The 19,646-nt window shown below is 32.8% G+C and overlaps 1 protein-coding gene across 3 annotated transcripts in view; it reads right to left on the reverse strand.

Annotated features, from left to right (window-relative positions):
* The window catches only part of LOC143249496 (zinc finger protein 423-like), a 199,075-nt gene that overhangs the window by 111,031 nt on the left and 68,398 nt on the right, over positions 1 to 19,646 (reverse strand). The window contains exon 1 of one of the 3 annotated variants that reach the window (XM_076499459.1): positions 12,469 to 12,572. The exons of the other annotated variants lie outside the window; for them this stretch is intronic. The gene's annotated coding sequence lies outside the window, so the exon portion shown is untranslated. Of the gene's footprint in view, positions 1 to 12,468; positions 12,573 to 19,646 lie in introns of those variants that run through there. 3 annotated transcript variants of the gene reach the window in all.

Genomic DNA, 19,646 nt, shown 5'->3' on the forward strand with positions numbered 1-19,646 from the left:
TACCAAAAGCACACTCTTTTATAATAAACAGATGTGTATGTGTGTTTTTTCCAACAAAGGTCAAAGCAACTATTACAGACTAAATAACGACTCGTACATGTTTGTCCAATCATAAGCTACTTTCTCTGTTACAATTCGGACATTTACTTAATAACTATATCATGCACGCAGACAAAATATCGATATAGAACAGTGTGCAAACACCTTAGCGAGGCCTATATTTGGATTTTGGGTTCTTTCTACAAATAGTTTCTGATAGTTTTAAAAAGTTAAGTAATCTATTTGCCTATTCTGTCCGAAAGTTTTGTATGTTTGATCTGTCTACTAGATAAAAACTGCAGAACCTAAATCTCTAATCTCTTGTTCGATTTTGGGTATGGAAACTACGCACAACTTTACATTTAACCTACGGTACGTGACATCAAAATATAGTGGTAAGACAAAATGCGCATATCTCATTAAACCATTGAAACACATCAAATAAGGACATATCAAAAAGTGAAGTTTAGAAACAAAGCCTGACTAAGAATGAAATTGAAGAAAAACACTTTAAAATAACTTCACAACACAGAGTAATGATAAACTAAAAGCATGTCTACAGGAGGTATGGAAGTAAATCTAATTACTACCATAAGCATAACATAATAGAACAAATTTTAGTTATATTAAATCACGCAACAAATATCATACAGTATTAATATATAACAATCATAATAGTTATATGATTTACATCATAAATCATTGTAACTTATTTCAAAACAGTAAGTCATAAATAATATATATGCATACACAAAAAATAAAAGAATACAGAATTTAGTAGAGAAGGTAAACAAAGAAACACAGATAACTCCAAAACTGTGCAGCACAGAAATAAACATATACGCTTGTGTGTTAAACATATAGCAGTGGATAAATCAACCAATTACCTAAGCTGAAACACTAGCAATATTAACTATAACTCTGTCCTGGCAACACTGAAATTAAACAGGTACAGGTTAATCCTAAAAATGAATCATTCCAATTCATCATCTAAACTGGCTATATCAAACTCAGTCAGAGCTAATCAGACTAGACTGCTCTAAACATTCTGAAACCTATCCTGCGTTAACCTAACACAGCACAAACTAGCAATTACTCATACTACAAAAAACAATACAATAATAGCAAATTCTGGAGATATGAATGAAGCACATACTTGAGTGAAACTGAAGGTATGAAATCTTAAAGTTTAACAGTTAAACTACATAGTTCAGATGGTATTAGAGTAAATAAATAAAGTTAATTTGTTAAAAATCTAACCTGTATATTTACAAAAGGCAATATATTTGTTTGTTTGTAGTTATGTACAAAGCTACATAATGGAATATCTGTGCTGTGCCCACCATGGGTATCGAAGCCTGGTTTATGGCGCCATAAGTCCACAAACTTGCCGTTGTGCTACTCGGGGGCGAAGACAATATGAAAAATAGGTTTTAAGGTTAAATTGGTGACATTATTAACTTATACCAAAAAGTTAAAGCAGACGAAGCCTGAAATTCACGCCAGTATCCTAAAGCATAACATAGCAACTTATCACCAGCTTTCACCACACATATGGTAAAATGGAACACAATATCAAGTTTCTATGCCCTCATTTTAAACCATTCCCTTAGTACAAAAACCTTCAGGTATCATGCTGGGCATGACACATTATTGACAGGAATGAACGCTCTTACCACCTGACCACCTGGCCAACTCACATTCATACCCGTGTGTACAGATTTTGACCCCTATTTATTCTCTTACTAACATAACAGAAACAACTTCTTTATGTGCTCTACATTGGTAGCATTTAATTTACGCTTTATAGTTTTGATGTAAATGCTAACTACCATCAGAATAACACTGATCTGCTGCCATGAAGACATAAATGCATTAATTCAATTCATATACATAAATATGTATGTATATATATTTATATGAAAATTAACTCATCCACTTTGTCTCTCCGCAGCTGGCTCAGTTCATTTATTTGTTACTTCTATAAACTCTTTACCAGGTCACAGGTTTTATGAAGACTCTCCTTTATTGTCCTGACCAGCTTTGATCTTACTTTACAAACCTCATCGCTATTTTATATATTCTTCCCTTTAATTGTTTACCTCCAGCTAAAGTAAGATCCAGGATTTGATCCATCAGGCAAACAAGGTACTGCAGTGAGTGTGACGTTGGATAATAGTCTACACATCAGTATGTGAAAGAACCTTGGCCACTGGTGACAGAGACGTGTCTGCAGATAGTGGATAAGTGCTATTGTTTTAGCAGGGAAAACGGTCACTCAGGCACATGCCTTTATTTTTCCAGCAGTATATTCCACCTCAATTGCTGATGAACCTCTTTGTTATACTTTTAGGGACTTTGTGATTAGTTGTTGGTGCTTCAGTTAGCTTGCAGTTCTTCTGACTCATTTCAAAGGTGGATCTATATTTGTGATCTTGATGAACACTTATCCAGATATCCAAGATAATTACCTACTTGGTAAATGACGTTTGATACTACTCTACCTATTGGACTTCACTGATAGGAGTGACGTGTTCAGGTTCTTTTGACGGCATCGCATTGTCAGAACCATCAAGTTGTTCTAATATTGCAAAGTAGTTAAATGGCTTATTCTCTGTTGGATCTTCTTTTCAGTTTAACAACTAACACCGTCGATACTGAAACATCTGAATAAATGTTCACCGTAGTTAGAATTTAGCAGTCACGTTATCACAAGCTGGTAGACAGAGAATTGTACATTTAACTTGGACCCCTAAGCTTTTTCTCGTGGTACAAGTTTCATAATCTAAGCAAGTAAAATCGCCAGGAATTAATTAACTATAAAAATATTTTCTCATACATATGTTCATATACAGTAAAACCTGTTTAAGGCGGAATCGCAAGGGACTGAGTAAAATTTCTGGCTTAGACAGTGAACATGCATTTCCTTAATTATATATAATATTTGAGCGGAACATTGTACTTGCTTGATTCAAGGGAAGTAAGACGTTTGTGAATAAAGTTATTATACTGTTTATGAATACTAACAAAAATAAACATGCAAAATATATATAGGTACACAAAATCTTAATCAAATTTAGTTGAAGAAAGTGTCTAATTTCAACTGTTTCGTTTTGTAATGGTTTTTTTCTCATGCGGTTGAAAGAGAACGCCAATTCTACGGCCTTTTCATGAAGTTCATTTTCCCCCTTCATTTTTGCATACAAGTTGATAGCGTTAATATAAATTAACACTTGCGATGAAGTAGTAATTTCTATTTCCTATCTTGTCCATTTTGTTCATCTTCTGAATCTCTCACACTGTTACCATTTTGCGATTCAATTATAGATTTTAAAATAGTTTCATCAGTTTCTGTTAAAACATTCTTGTTAACGTTCACAAAACTTTCTTCGTTCACAGAATCATCTGCACCAATTTTCTCAATCGTAGTTTAGGTTTCACTAGAATCGTCATAATAAATAACTTCTTCACAATCTCTGCCATTATCAAGAATAAATACACAGTTTCGAAAGCATTTTATTACGCATTCATCTTTTACGCATTTGATTGAATGACTTAAAATGCAATTGCATCTAACACGTCAGTTTTCATGGTCATTTCAGATGCTCTCTTACAATAATATGCTGAAGCATCAATTTTCCGTATTTCATTTTTATACACTGCATAATTCCATTATCTAGTGGATGTAGAACTGATGTTGTACATGGAGGTAAAAAGACTAAACGAACATTTGGAAGTTGAACATTTGAGTGACAAGTTGCATTATCTAGGAAAAGTAGAATATTCCTTTTTTTCCATTTTTCGTTTCAATTGTTCAAAAATCCCTCGAATACAGAACTTGTCATTCACGCTTTATTATTCGCTTTCCATTCCACGGGAAATTGATTCTTCCTTAAATTTTTAAAACAGCGCGGATTTTCACTTTTACCTATTACCTATGGTTTCTCTAGTTTTCCAACAGCAAATGCGACACTAAGTACAGTCAATCTTTCTTTCGAAATGCGACCTTCGGAATAATGAAGGCAAAAAAAGAACAGAATATATTTAACCAATACTTACTTACTGTAACAAAATGTCCGAGAATTTATTAATATTTAAAGAAACTATTAATTAAATAAGAAATTAATATTTAATCAAAAACATTTTTCTGCATTATTCAGGTTCTAATCATACTTGTTGATAAACGAGGTGGGTGAAAGATAGTTTTCCCTCCACATTTTGCAGGTTCCGCCACTACAGGGCCTTTTATAAGAGAAATCTTAAGAGAATAGTGCAAAATGTTGATATTTCTGGTTTGTACAGTTTCCCGCCCTATACATTTTCCAGTTTAGCCAGGTTTTACTGTATTTATCACTTCTATAAGTACTGTACACTTTAATACAACTTCATCATGCTGTCTGTGTACCTGAACATGATAAGTTACAAATTCCAGCTACAGTAAATTAAAAAAAAACAACTGATAACGTAGAGGAGAGTAACAATTGTCTTCCTACAAAATTGGTTTATAAATGTTGTTTATTTACCGTTGTCTTCAAAAATTAGAAGTTCTACCTTTCCTACAAAATAGTAAGTTCTGCAATCATCCTCGTGAACATAAAGGAAATATAATGATAAACCACAACTTCTTTGCTAAGCAGTAGACAACTGGCAACATCACACATTACTGATTGCAACCTGCTGGCTCTTCAAATAACAACCGTGGCCAGTTTTACATGAACTATCCATGTTTCAATTAAAGCGTAATATAAGAAGTAGAAATAAGTTATGAACAATTTATTAAGATACCATGTTAAAGCATAATATTAGAAGTGTTCACAACTCATGAACAATGTATTAAGCTGCTATGTCTCTATACAGCTAACAGGTAACACATTATCTTTGTCTTTACCACAGTGAAACCTTACTTCTGTTTTTCAGGTTTTATGCATAAAATTTTATGAGTGAAGTAGAAAAAAATCTGCCATGATGAAGTTAAGCTCCATTATGCTGTTCTATGTTAGTGTAATGTTTCTTATTTTATTATTCTGTATGAAGATTATGCTAAATATTTTAAAACAAATAAACAATCCACTGAGCGAACCGTGTGCACTCGGTTATTTTAAAATGCATGCATAAAGTACGCGACGCTGTTCATATCATCGTCTGTTTCTAAAACATTTTACAGTTCTATGTGCTATAATTTTACTAGGAGTTAAATCATGTTTACATATACTTCTGTATGCATGAACAACACTTGCTTAAAAACTGGTAGAGTTAAAAGTGTCAAGATATAAATGTAGAATGGAAGTTATGGTTTCAATACTACAGTGTAAAAGCTGGGTGTGCATGTATGTGTAAATTATCTTGTACATTTATATATTTACGAGATATGAGCCTCACAGAGGCGTTGTTAATATAACGAAATAAACTAATATTGAACTGTTAAATGAAATGACATTGTCTGAACAAGATAAAATTACTTGATTTAAATTAAGTAGTGTGAAAAATACTCCTGGATTACACCTTTAATACTACTTATGTAAACATGTATATACAATATTGGTAATAATTAAGGACACACACAGGTGACACGCGTGTCACAAATAATAAGCACTTACGATTACAGAATATACAAAAGAAAGGTAAATAAATTTTGCAATACACTAAAATTTTGTACTTGATTTTAAAAAGAACTATACTATACGTTAGTTTGGTTGTTGTTTGACCCCAGTTTCAATAGTTCAATAGTTTTAATAATATCCTTATTAGCCACAGTTGTGAGAGATCTATTGACTTGTTTGTTTTTCCATATTTCGTTTAAACACATTTTTACGTGCCTGGAAAGACGAATGTATGCTCTACATATCTCTTTTGTGAGGAAATAACGCAGTAAATACAAATTGTTTTGTACCTATCAGCTGTCAGGGTGCTATCAGTTTTCTATGGATCTCCAACACCACAGCAACATTCTTCAGTGTAGGTGTTAGTAATAATAATAATTTCTGATTAAAGTAAGTTATGTACTTAGAATTAAACTTCAAATCAACCTGGTCATCATTATAGCTAATTAAATATACCTACTTTACACTTTTACAGTTTTACTTATAAAGATGAGAACGCATTGTTTCATTAGTTATGCACACTCACTGTTTACGACTACAATCTCCCTAATATCTCAAGAGGTTTAGCCGTCATTGGGGATTTATATTATTCTTTAAAATACGCATGCTAAGCTAATAATTCAAAACAATCTTTATAATAACGTGTGACAGTTCAAAAGAAATGACATCCAATATACTATCTAGTTATCCCATTGCTTGACATCTGGTGACCATTTCAGCATTTGGATTTCGTTCTGTATGTCAGAAGTTGTGATTATTGAGCAATTAAACATTGCTTGAGGTTACCTTATATTGATCAATATCTTACTGAAAGCTGTCCTTGCAAGTACTTTATTTTCCGGATCTCTATTCAGTTATCATCTTTCTGTTGAAAAGCATTTCCTGAACTATATGATACACATCCGAATAAATTTGGATTTACTCCTTTGACTTTATCTGTTACCAACAATACTCGTTTAACTGACATATGAAATTTCGCTTCAATATGTCGCATGAAATAGCTTTAACAAGCTATATATATTTTTTTAATTTCTACACGCATTTGTCATGTACCACATGAGTGCAGTAATCACACTACTGCTGAAAATAATACGACTGTATGTAGTTTTATAAGCGTTATGCTGGTGTGGCAGTTTCCAGTTAGTTAGTTAACAGCCAATCACAATAATTAACTATCAGCATGTGACTGTACTCTGAGGCGGTACACTTTCATTTATTAGAGTGGTGGCAATCCCATAGTATTTACATTTTATGCCTATTCTGTTCAGAGCTCCCATAATATCGAATACCCTTTATATATGTAGATAAATAAATTAAAAAAGAGAACTATACTAAGAAAGCTGCAGTAAAATTAAAGTAAGAAAATATTTAAAATATACAATAATTTTAAAATATTGATACATTTTGTTTTTTCTATTATACAGATTAGATATTATTAATCGATAGCATAAAAGTGTTAGTAGTTTCGTATTTGACTAGTCCTCAAAAAAGCTGCTACATTAAGTGCAACATTTTTTATAAAGAATATATACCACAAGGTTTACACCAGTATCAACCTGATAGAAATGCGACTACACTGGCAACTAGCTCTTCCCAGTGGCGCTATCTTCTTGCAAACTACGGGCGGCGAGTAATGAATGCATGGTCGGGACACTGTTAGAACGGCTGGCGTAATTACTGAGTTTTCCTTTTTCCACCTGCTGTGTACCATTAGAAGAATCTCACGGGACTGACGAAGCTCAGCAACGAGATCCGAGTTGGATCTGTATCAGTAGAGAAAGAGCTTTATTAAACTGAGCCGCCACTAGAGACTATGTTTACTTCTACTATTGACCGCCCCTATTATTAAAGTGTGTCCCTTGGCCTAACTACATGACCCAACCGTATCTTGGTTTTCCCAGACCTCCCACCTTTTTTACTCTGCATTGACGTTCAATGTAGAAGGCACGGGGCTCCTGCTTACTATTAAGGCTTGGTCCATTACCATAGCTATACCCTAGGGTGCACAGCCTATTCTGCAATCCAGTGTGTTCGAAGCTGAACATCTTAATTTGCTTCTCAAAACTTTTCCACAACTGAGGTGGGATTAAGGGAGCTTCACAAGTCAAACAGGAAATAGCGACGGTAAGCTCGTATCCCACGTGAACCGCCGTAAGTTCTTGTATGGAACAACTCTTCACGTCCATTTATAAACTGTCTGTACTCGGAGAACGCTAAGGAAATGCAGTAAACTTACGGAGCACTGCCTTGAGAGTTGCAGAGAAATGATGGAATTATTTGATTTTAAGAACACGTATGCATACAAACGAAGCTCGTGCGAGTCAGCAAAATGTGCGTGCCATATCCCACTGGGAACAAGAAGCAGGATTTCGTAAGGCTTGTTCCAACTAAAATATTTAGTTCCATCCTAAGGGAAAATAAGACTGATTCAGAGTTCATAAAACTTTCCCATCTTCGTTCAATATTCAGTCAAACACCGTTGAAATTCTTTAATGACTTGACTTCAATGCATACATACGTACACACAGTCAGCAGTGATTGTGTTATTAGGAATTTGTCTTTTCATTACTTTTATGGAGATTCCGAGCTCGGCAGAATCTGACCAATCATTTCCTCTAGCGTTGTTCCATTTTGAATATTGCTTTCAGGAGTAGTATAATGCTCTACTCTAAGTATTAAACATAAAAAAGTGAAAATTATGTAGCATGTCTCTTCTACCGTCCTTTGAGAGAGTTTATTTATTAAACATATTTGCTAGATATGCTGGGGTGATCGTCATGGGAATGTAGTTGTCATGGCAACACTCCAACCTCGCAAAGGATGCAAATTGCATTCGTAATCTCACCGAGGAATATTTCGAAAGAAAGTAAAATACTTACGAAGAAAAACGAAAACGTGTTATTGAAAAAGAAAAAAAAGAAGTCGCTATTTCTTTGGCATACCACTATGCTAATTTACATGTTGGATTTCATTTGTTTCTACATCCTTTCAGTTATCGTAAATTGTTATAACTTATAAACTATGTTAACTCACTTTATCCAGAGATAAATATCATTACTTTTTCATACACGTTACACAAATATTTTATCTGTCTTCTTCGCAGTGTATCACAGAAACCTTGCTAGATTATATTAACATGAGTAAAGATTTAATTATTTAAAAAATAACGCTTTCATTACAAGGAAGATCCTATTTGATTTGTTAGCCGAAATATATTTTTACTTTCGTATGCATAAATCTCAATACAGAAACAGATTGTATAAAATCTAATGTTTTGGCTTTAAATTACCATCTATATATAGCATTTCTTCCAGGCTGCTTTGGCATCCAGATTTGAAATATTATAATCAATTAATTGTTTTATTTTTTGGACGATAATTAGTTCTCATATTGATAGTATTGCTTAGTTTGAGCACCTTGTGGTTTTATATTCTGTAGAACAAAATGATGTATGTATAATTTATAAAGGTAACGAAAAATACTGTTAATATATACTTTGATTTCTTACAAACGCAAGTTTTTCTGTTTAAAGTAACTATGCATGCTTGTTTAAAGAACACTGAGTTAACACTTACTTCTAATTTGTCCTTGCTTTTAGTGGGTGAAAGTTTGGAAAACGTGGCCTTGTCTTGAGTTAGAAAATGAGATAACAAGGTAATAGATAAGGAAATATGCTGGTAACTTTGTAAAGTTTATCAGTGCTTTTAAGCAACGGAAAGTTGCAAGAATGAATTAAGGTTTTAAAAAACTTAAGTGATTGTTTGTTTTTCTGTCTTCTGCAATGTTTCCCTAAATCATTCTGCAAGTGGACTTTGTTACTGTATCTGAACAGACTCTGGTTTAATAAACGTATCAACTAGTCCATTAGCTTAAAGCTTTAAACATTATATATATACATATTTTAACTTAGTGTAATTTATTGCTTTTTACGGAGTGATTATAATAGTACATTATAAAAAATATCCATTTTATGTAATTTAAATGTTTCTATTCGAGCCTCTTCTGGCTTCTGTATATACTATATAGATGTAAACTGTAGGCTTATCAAACAATTACAAAATACCTGTCGTCTTTACGCTTTTAAAATGTTAAGAGAAAGTACATTTGACCGTTGAAACCAATTATTTCAAAGATTTTCAACCCCTAAAAATACTAATAGCTAATTATATGTTAAATTACTGTGGTATAAGTTAATAATACGAATAAATGTTCGTTGATTGGTTTACAGTCAATAATAGACGAAAACAGTTTCAAAATAAATATCTTGTGCAAAAATTGGAATACGTATATATATACTGCTTTATTTTTAATTCCAATCCATCTGATAACTATCGTACGTGTGACTAAAATTTACATAAGTTAGTTGTTTTCTAAACATAAACCATTTTTCCTTGATTACGAATTTCGCGCATTGCAATGACACACAAAACCTATCATATTATAGCATTCCATGATTCTGAGCTAATGGACTAGACAGTAGCCAGTTATTCAATAGCACTCACTGCCAAAGTGAGTTAAGCTGCTTTAATCGAACTTCGGATCCGGCTGTCATTATTATAACGCACTCATTGCCTCATAGTGAGGAGTGCAGCGAAATTTTACTGAAGTTGGACGTAAACTATACACTTTTAGATTTACGGCCTGGCAAGTTAACATTTAGGCAAAGTCCAGTCTACAAATCAAACAGAACAAAGCATTAATCTTGGTGAAAATATTTCTACCGTAAATAGGATGGTTATTACGTCTAAATATTTCCAGAAACTGGATAGAAAAATAAACAAATATCATTCCCATTATTCCCAGACAATGTTTTGGTTTGTGTATGACAGATTTTAGGTAGTTTGAGTTCTCCAGTGAGAAATTTGTCTGTGACTATGAATAAGTTTTCTTGACAAACATTAACGGAGTATAATTATACAAAATAGTGGCAGGTTTTTAATTTATATAAGAAGAGGTTGGTCTGACGTTTTACTGAATATTTAAATCATTTGTTTAGTCTTTAATTTCCAAGGCAAGGTTTAGAGTAACTTAATTATTGAGTCATGATTAACATAACTCATAGAAAATAATATAATTTTGGGATGAAGCAATCATTAATTTTTTATTCTTGGTTTTCATTTTAATTGTTAAAAAACGCTTATTTTTCATTATTTAATTAAACAATACCATTTACACTTTTTTTGTTTCCATGAATATAAAAACACACATGTCTGTCATTTTGTTTGATTCTGGAGGTCCCCTCACTCTACCATCACATGTAGAGCTTGAAACAACAATTGAAATATTCTGAACACTGAGGTACCCCTGTTGCTGAGCTCTGAACACCATCACATGTAGAGCTTGAAACAACAATTGAAATATTAATGAACACTGAAAAGTGCTGTACAACTTTACAACTGCTGCTGAGCAAAAGCTTAAAATAAAAGTGCTATAGAAGTTTACAACTGCTGCTAAGCGATCGTGTTAAGCGTAAGTGATTGACTCTCCTGGAATAAAAAGTAATATAGATAAACTATTAGATATTCACCTACCTGTCGAGGCGTATAAAATATATCAGGTATATATAAATTAAACATCTTTTACTGCTCTAGAGAAATTAGTTAAATAAATGTGATAAAAGTGCACATTTTGGAAAATTATTATTTTTAATTATAATTGATATAAGGTGTTTTTCACAAAGCTTTAGGAAGTTATCATTAGTTGCTAATTGTTTTAAACGAATTTTGGTTGGTATTTGTTCAATATTTTTAGAATGTAAAGGAAATACTATATGGAATAACATTAAGTTATAGCGTATAAGCACTGTTCTTTAATGTGAAATTTCATGTTTCTTCATTTCTTTAATGACAGGCAATTTATACACGAGTAATGAAACTAAACACTTAAAATCATAAAATAGTTAACTCATTATGCCAACTACATTAATACATAAAACACAGTAATTCCGTTGAAACTTTAAGTTTCAGTAACCAAAATTATATCAAAAGGTACAAAGGAAATAAATTTGTTTCTTTTAAAATTAAGCACAAACCTAAATAATGCGCTATCTGTACTGGCCTCGCCATAAGTATTGTAAGTTCAAAGCTTCTATTGAACTCTGTTATCTGTATTTTTTATATTTTATTTCTCTAAACTAATTTTTTTTTTAAAAAAGGTTATTATATACAAGGTCAATTAAAAGTTCTCTTCGTTAAAATGGTTTTATCCAAATGGACCATCTTACCTTAAATACCTTTAATATTATAAGATTTATAAGGATACATACTTATTACTTTAAGGGCTATTATTGAAACTTTTTATTTTACTCTTATTCAACAAGGAGAACAACTAACATTCTCTAAGTCAACAAATATTAAGGTTTCGACTTTAGATATAGAAAGAAACAGTACTTAAAAGCCCTCATTTTCAAAAACCTCATTAGCGAAATAAGTAAACTGTAATCAATTATTCAACTACACAAAATTAGTGTGGTCACTTAAGGGCTGATTCAAAACTAGCGCAAACAGAATTCTACACAATTTACTTACGCAAGCACAAATTAAACACTCGTATAGCTTGAACATATGTAGGTTGTTTAGAGACCGTAAACTTTGTTTTAGAAATGGTGTGGGAGAGAAACACATACAACACACACATTTGAGTACCTCAGCAAATTTACATAAAATTCGTTTCCTACTGTAAACAAATGTATACATAAACAACTATAACTTTTTTAGGTAAGTCACAACTAACATGTTGGTATCCGTATATATCATATGTATATTCAACACTAGCAGCTAATCAATTTACATAATTTTCTATTAAAAACCTATTTCATGATAGTTCCTACCTATATGTAATATTTTCTACCAACCGTCTCCTCGAAAATAGCGACATAACAAAGCCGAGCAGAAATAAAGATATACACACACACAGAGCGCTGAGTGCAGTAACAAGCTATCCGAAGTTGACCATCTGGAACTGACACTAAATAAGAATTAGAACTCGTTTTTGGACTATTGTATTTTTATGATTCTATTTTTTCTTAATATGTATATAAATATACTTTGTCGTGTAATTCTTTCATTCTACATTCTAAGACAGGTATGTGTTTGACTTGGAGCTAAAACTGGAAAGCTCTACAGATTACACTTTTTTTTTCTCACAAAAATAATTGTTTTAATATTTTAAAGGACAATAGTAAACTAGTCTATTGTTTAAACACGGGCGTGTCATAAGAATCATATCGTTATAACAGTCCTAGAATTATTACCAGTTTAAAATTTACGTCAGTAATAAAACCTGAAGCTTTTTCAAGAACAATGTTAAGCTGTCGAATTCCACGTAAAAATTAATAAGCATATCTTACTTGGACTGTTTTTCCAGACCACAGAAACATAATAAAGAAGGCTAAAGCATAGGTGTGTTCTTGTTCATGGTGCATATAAAAGTACAAAACTGCGTTATCAAACTAGAAAAATGTATTTGTTTGAAAAAAAAATCGATCATATTGTGTTTTTACTTTGAAGTATTATGTAAAAGAGAAACAAGCTTATACAGTTTTCTGTGACTGATTAATATTTCAATCATTTTTTAAATTGCGTTTAAAGATAAACTTTTTTACTGACCACACTATGTTTTGCTATACGTTGTAGGAAACGTTGGTTATAAGTTGTAGTCTCCTGTTTAAAACTGAAGATCTTGATGGAAAGTCACAAGTTATTCTAATAGTATGTTTCATTATATATGTAGAAACGGCTGGTTTGGGTTGAGAAGTTTGTGTGTTTGGGTTGAGAATTTTGTGTGTGTGTGTGTGTGTGTGTAGAGGAGCAAACAACGTTTCGACCCCCTTCCGTCAAGGTTCACCGAAGATGGTCGAAACGTTGCTCGCTCATCTACATAAACATTTTCTCAGTCAAACCATCCGTTTTTACATATATATTTCTCTACAAGTGGCTTTTCTCGTCATCACTGAGTATGTTTCATTCCTTAATGACCCGGTATGGCCAGATGGTTAAGTCACTCGACTCGTATCCCAGGAGGTTCAAATCCCAGTCACACCGAACATGCTCGCCCTTTCAGCCGTGGGGGCGTTATAATGTGACGGTCAATCGTTGGTAAGAGAGAAACCCAACAGTTGGCGGTGGGTGGTGATGATTAGCTGCTTTCCCTCTAGTCTTACACTGCTAAATTAGGGACAACTAGCGCAGATAGCCTTCGAGTAGCTTTGCACGAAATTCATAACAAATCAAACCAAACTATTCCTTAATAATTGATAGCACAAAAAAGGTTTTGTATTCATAGAACAAGTAGGTGTAATTCGAACATCATTTTGTAGCAATTAAAGATTAATTTTTGGTAAAAGACATAAAACTGTGAAAATCTTTTGGTTTATTGTATAAAAACTTACTAATGAGTTATTTGCCTAATGTTAATGTTCTATAAGTTTTATTTCTAATACTTCAGAGAATGTTTTACTCTGTATTTAAACGAAATAAAAAGCTCTCAGTGCAGAAATCCAAAAACATTTAATCATGTGAGGTTTTATGAATGGGCTCTATTATTTACACTAAGTGTCTGTGACACGTTGGCGCTAAATTTAAACAGTAAACAAACAGCTTCTAAAAATAACTAAATTTAACACATGAGCTACATAAATCACAACACTCGCTTTAAACTGAAACAGTAGTATATGTATAATAAATCACAAGAAAACGATAAATTTCCACAGGTGCATAAATTCATACCTTTTGGTTTAAAAAAGATAATTTATGGTCACGTTTTTGAGATATGTTTTACTATTTTTCTTAAGTGTTGTGTGTTTATATTTCCTGTGTGCTTCCCACACGCACGAACCCATTTCCATTTCAAATACTTTTACACTTAGTTCATTAAGGCAAGCCCAGTACGTTGATACAACAAACAAGCCATCACGACAGATTTCTTGAAAAAAAAAGGGTGAAATGGTGTTCATTAATCTCTTACCATCATGAAGGAGTGTCATAAGTGACATGTACTTGTTGACCCCAATAGTAGCTAGCAGGATAAATACATGCAGGCTAAACTCACGAGTGCTTAATACGGCAGGCCTGAAACCTTTTGATTTCATTTCCTGTTTTTGTGAATATGTCACCTGTATTATACTGTATGATCACTGTATGGAATATGTCAGAGTTCACTTGAAACGTAGTCACCTATTCCTGGAAGTGAATCATTACACTTACAACTAATAGGTGGCATTAAGTACTCAAAGGTCGTGCATCTTGAGTCGCCCACTCCTATCCCGTAGGGTGCATTCAACCATCAGCTCAGCTTGTCAGCACCCCCGCAATGTTTTCATTTCGCTAAGCTGAAACCCATTGTGATTTTCTATTGCCATATTGAAATATTCTAGGCAGGGTATAGTGGACATCTATTTCTAAGCACCAAATCTACATCACCAAGATTAATAGGAACCTCACTGGAGCGCCCAAAACTTCATTCGCTACATAACAATAAAAACAATATTACATGACATGTGTTCATCTAGTAAACTTACTAAAAGAGACTATCTAATACCAAGAAAACAAATTACCAGATATGATGATTTGAACTATGCATTTTTAACTTTGTTCATAAACGTAACGCGGCAAGTTTCTCGTATTTTCTCGATTCCATAAATGTTAATTCTATCGTTAGTACATTGGGGCTAGTATAACAAATAAATTAAACAAGAATATAATACTTAATATCAAAAGCTAATAATAACACTAGCAAAAATTCTACACGTTTTTACTTTATCTTTAATTGCTACGCATGAAGTAGAAGTTACATTATTGGCTTGCTTGTGTCAGACATTCACCCAAAGCTACACGAGGACTAGTTGCATGGATCGTCCCTAATTTTACACTAATAGGCTACACTATATAGAGAAAGCAGCTAGTCAGCAGTCTCTACTGTCACTTCTTGGGCTACTATAAACGAAATTGGGATGCCACTGTTACTCTTTTAACGTATTACCAAAATGCAAAGAATGAACCACGGACTCTAGGCATTCTAAAACTAACCACACGGAATTCTACACAGGTTGGAAGTAAAGCGAGTTCACTTATTAAACGTCCGTGTGATGTTGTAGCAAAGATTTATTTAGGAACAACAAAATTTGAAAAGAACAATAGAACGAACTAAAATCAAATACTTATTTATGAACGTCAGCTTTAAAGACTAAGGTGTTACTTTCAGGAAATGGTTGATATTTTATTTAAAGATTCAGTTTTGTGATGGTTCATGATAATTGTTACTTCAACTTACAATACAAGGAAGTTAAAAAGAACATCATGAAGTATTGTCAACACTCCTCACTTTCAGCTCTTTGTTTATGATTTGTCATTGGTCTTTTAGACTATGCTATATCTACATGTAATGGTCTCATATTAAGTTGAATTAGTTGATACTTTGTAAAATTAACTACAAATTCCAAGTGCTTCTAACTGTTCAGTTGAAGTTTCACCCACTCACAGAAAATGGCCAATTACAATAGACAATCGTAAAGCACCTACTTAATCCAATGTTAGTCGCCACAATTACATGTTTTATCAATGTGACAACGGTTACAAACAGCATACATGAGAACGGCTCATAGATTCAACGTTTAATGAAGCATATTGCACTCACAGCAAGGCACAACAATATATATGTAAAAACGGCTGGTATAGATTGAGAAAATTTTATGTAGAGGAGCGAACAACGTTTCGACCTTCTTCGGTCATCGTCATGTTCACCAAGAAGGTCGAAACGTTGTTCGCTCCTCTACATAAAATTTTCTCATTCCATACCAGCCGTTTTTACATATATATTTTTCTCTACAAATGGGTTTTCTCGTCATCACAGAAGGCACAACAATAGTTCACTTGTAATGAGTCCCGCTTTGCTCTGCAGCTATATAACAAATATATACTCAATTGCAGTAAACGTGGCAATAGATCTAACCTCATTTTAATAAAGAAATGTCATGCTTATGATAATTGCAGAAGTATAATGTGGGTAAGGATGAGCATCGAATGATGGATGTACCGACTTCTGTGAAACGATACCACAAATATGAACATTTGATGGACCATATGCCACTAACTTTATGCTGTCATATGTTGATATAAATGGCCCTTAATTCAGCAAATATATGACAAAACCTACTTTTGCTGTCTCACAACGGACGACACATTTTTTGAAGATAAGTTTGATTCAATGAATGATCTCCACGCTTATCTGGATTCAATGATATCCAGCAATATGGACTCAAATAACTCCAAATATTAAAGATTCTCTTGAAACACTTCTTTCAGGGAAAATTCTTTAGAATCTCGAAGATTTCAATATTGATAAAAGACTATTTTTACGTTTTTCAATGACTAAACTCCATAGTGAAATGAAACATTACGAACTGTAAGACTGAATTGACCAAATATTTGCGTTTCAGAACATGTTACAGGTCAATACATGCCAGTTGTGTATGTAAATGAATTGTAGAAGAGTAATTAGAAGTACTGCCTTGTTAGTATAGCTAAAATATTATAAATTTTAACACTTGCCCTTCAACAGATTTAGGTAGTGGATAAGATTAAATTCCTGTATAGTTTCTAAAACTCAATAGATATTAATAAAGGTTAAATATTGTTTAAGAATACATAATTGAGTTGTTCTCTCCATATATGGCAAAAGAAAAAAACGACAAAAATATATTAATAATAGTTTAATGTAAAATACAAACCAAAATTAATAGTATCACTGTTCTGGTGTTTAGCAAAGTCTGGTGTTACAGCCATACTTATCAGCCTTCTCAGCCTTTTACTGTCAAGCTTGAAAACCTTCCTTCCATCTTAAAAGTCATTAAATCAAAACTTCCTCTATTTCTGGTCTTTTACCTTCTCCCTGTGTTTTCCTAAATATGTTCTTGTTTTCTCTGATGCTATCTACCTAGTGAGTTCATGACTTTGCACATGGTTCACTCTCCTTTTCACATTCAACTCGTTTTCTTGTTAAATCCTTCCTTAAGTCCTTTCCACTCCATTCATCCGGAAATGGAAGAAAGTGCACATGCAACTTTAACACACCAGTCACTGCATTAAATATTGCAGTACGTAAATAAAATATAAATGTACCTTTTAACGATTCTGAGACACTTCACAGTTCGAGGTGAATCATGAACAGATACTACCATAAAATTTTAAGAAATATTCCATAAATAGCAAACCTGTGGGACAATAGCTCATATCTACAGGGCTGCTGTAATACAACTTTAATGTTTGAACTACTATATTACGTTTTTTTAGTTTAACGATCATTGCCGCTATAATGTAACTTTAATTTATTTAACCAAGTTACTAACGGTAATTAGTAGGCCTACTTATTTACGTGTTGTAATGTAAATTAATGTCAAATTTAGAGCCCGGTATGGAGAAATCCCCGTAGAATCGTTTTCGCAAAATACCAGGTTTTATTTAAAGGTTTAAGGTGAAAGGTTTTTGCCTTTGTGAAAACCACGGGGCCGAGACGATTCTTTCGACACCAATAAGAAACTTGCGAGTCCAATAGCTTACGAAGAGTTACGTGACACACACTGACTCTTTTTATTACTTAAATGTTATCAAAAAACCCAAGAATCACGTTCCTACATTTAAAATAAAATAATCAAAATACGTGACATTCTAGAAATGTTTTGCCCTTCACTATACAAAATTACCATTAAAGATAATATTACCATGTCAACTATTTTGAATAAATAACTCTACCCCCATACACAAAAACAAAAAAATCAGGTTATTTTGAGTTTTATCATGTTATAGATACCATTTTAGGCCAGACATTTCTTAACCTCAAAATGATGAAAAAGCTTTATTTCTTTTTGCATATTTATAAAAGTCAACACCATTTCAACAGAAGTTGAACGTTATTTTGATACAGAAGTAATTTAATAGTTCATTTTCTTGTTGCTTTTCTTAGTGCAAAACTACGCAACGTGATACCTACATTCTGTCCACCGAGGATTTTAGAGTCGTACATTAACTTACAAAAGAACCAACAAGGTACTTTTATTTGCATATCAAATAATGTTTCATTGGAACTACTACTGAGAAAGATATATGCTGTCGACTTCAGGCGTGTTTTCAATTTGTATTTATAACAAAGGCATTAAAGTTATTTGTAGCCTTCTTTATCTTTGAACTACTTACTGACCAGAGAGAAGGCAGTCATTCAACATCATCCTAGTACTCACCATCCACGTTAAGTGATTAACTGGAATTCGTATAACTCACAAACAATTGAAAGTGCGGGAAATACTTTAGTGTGTTGCACGGATTCGAACAGAGTTCGCTTAGTTTTGAATTTCAGTGATTTATGTCAACTCCAATTTGCGTTCTATGTACCCAATCGTTGGATGTTTTTAACGCTACGATAACTATAATGTCTTTTTGTTTTATTCCTGTTTTCTTGATTATTTCCACAGAGATTGTTTGTTAGCCAGAAAAAGTTCCAAAAATTTATGATTATTTCAACTAAAATTTATCACAAGGAGAGAGGAAAAAACAAGTTTTATTGAGTTGTCTATTGTATGTCATTCAGTACAACTGCACTTAGAGCTAAAGAACTGAATTTCCTTTTAATGATCTTATTCGTCGTAAGTATTCATTACATTGATTAAAACTTTATAAACTGCCATACTTCATTTGAAATTATCTGCAAACAACCCCAAACCAAACAAATTAGAGGTATTTCTGTCATTGTCATCGAATAGTTTGTTTAGAGATGACTTCCAGCGGCAAAGTGGTATGTCTGCGGATTTATACTGCCAAAAACAGTTTCTCGATACCTGTGATGAGCAGAGCACAGATAACCCTTTATGTATCTTTTTTTTTAATAACAAATATCATTAGTTTCCTACAAAGCATACATATATATGTTTGTATTTTTAACGTGAGCGGTATCTTATGGGAAATATTGACAAAACGGCCAAAACAAGAAAGTATGTTATTAATTAGAAGGAGACAAGGC

This window comes from Tachypleus tridentatus, chromosome 1, assembly GCF_004210375.1.
Source record: "Tachypleus tridentatus isolate NWPU-2018 chromosome 1, ASM421037v1, whole genome shotgun sequence".
NCBI classification, from domain to species: Eukaryota; Metazoa; Arthropoda; class Merostomata; order Xiphosura; family Limulidae; genus Tachypleus; species Tachypleus tridentatus.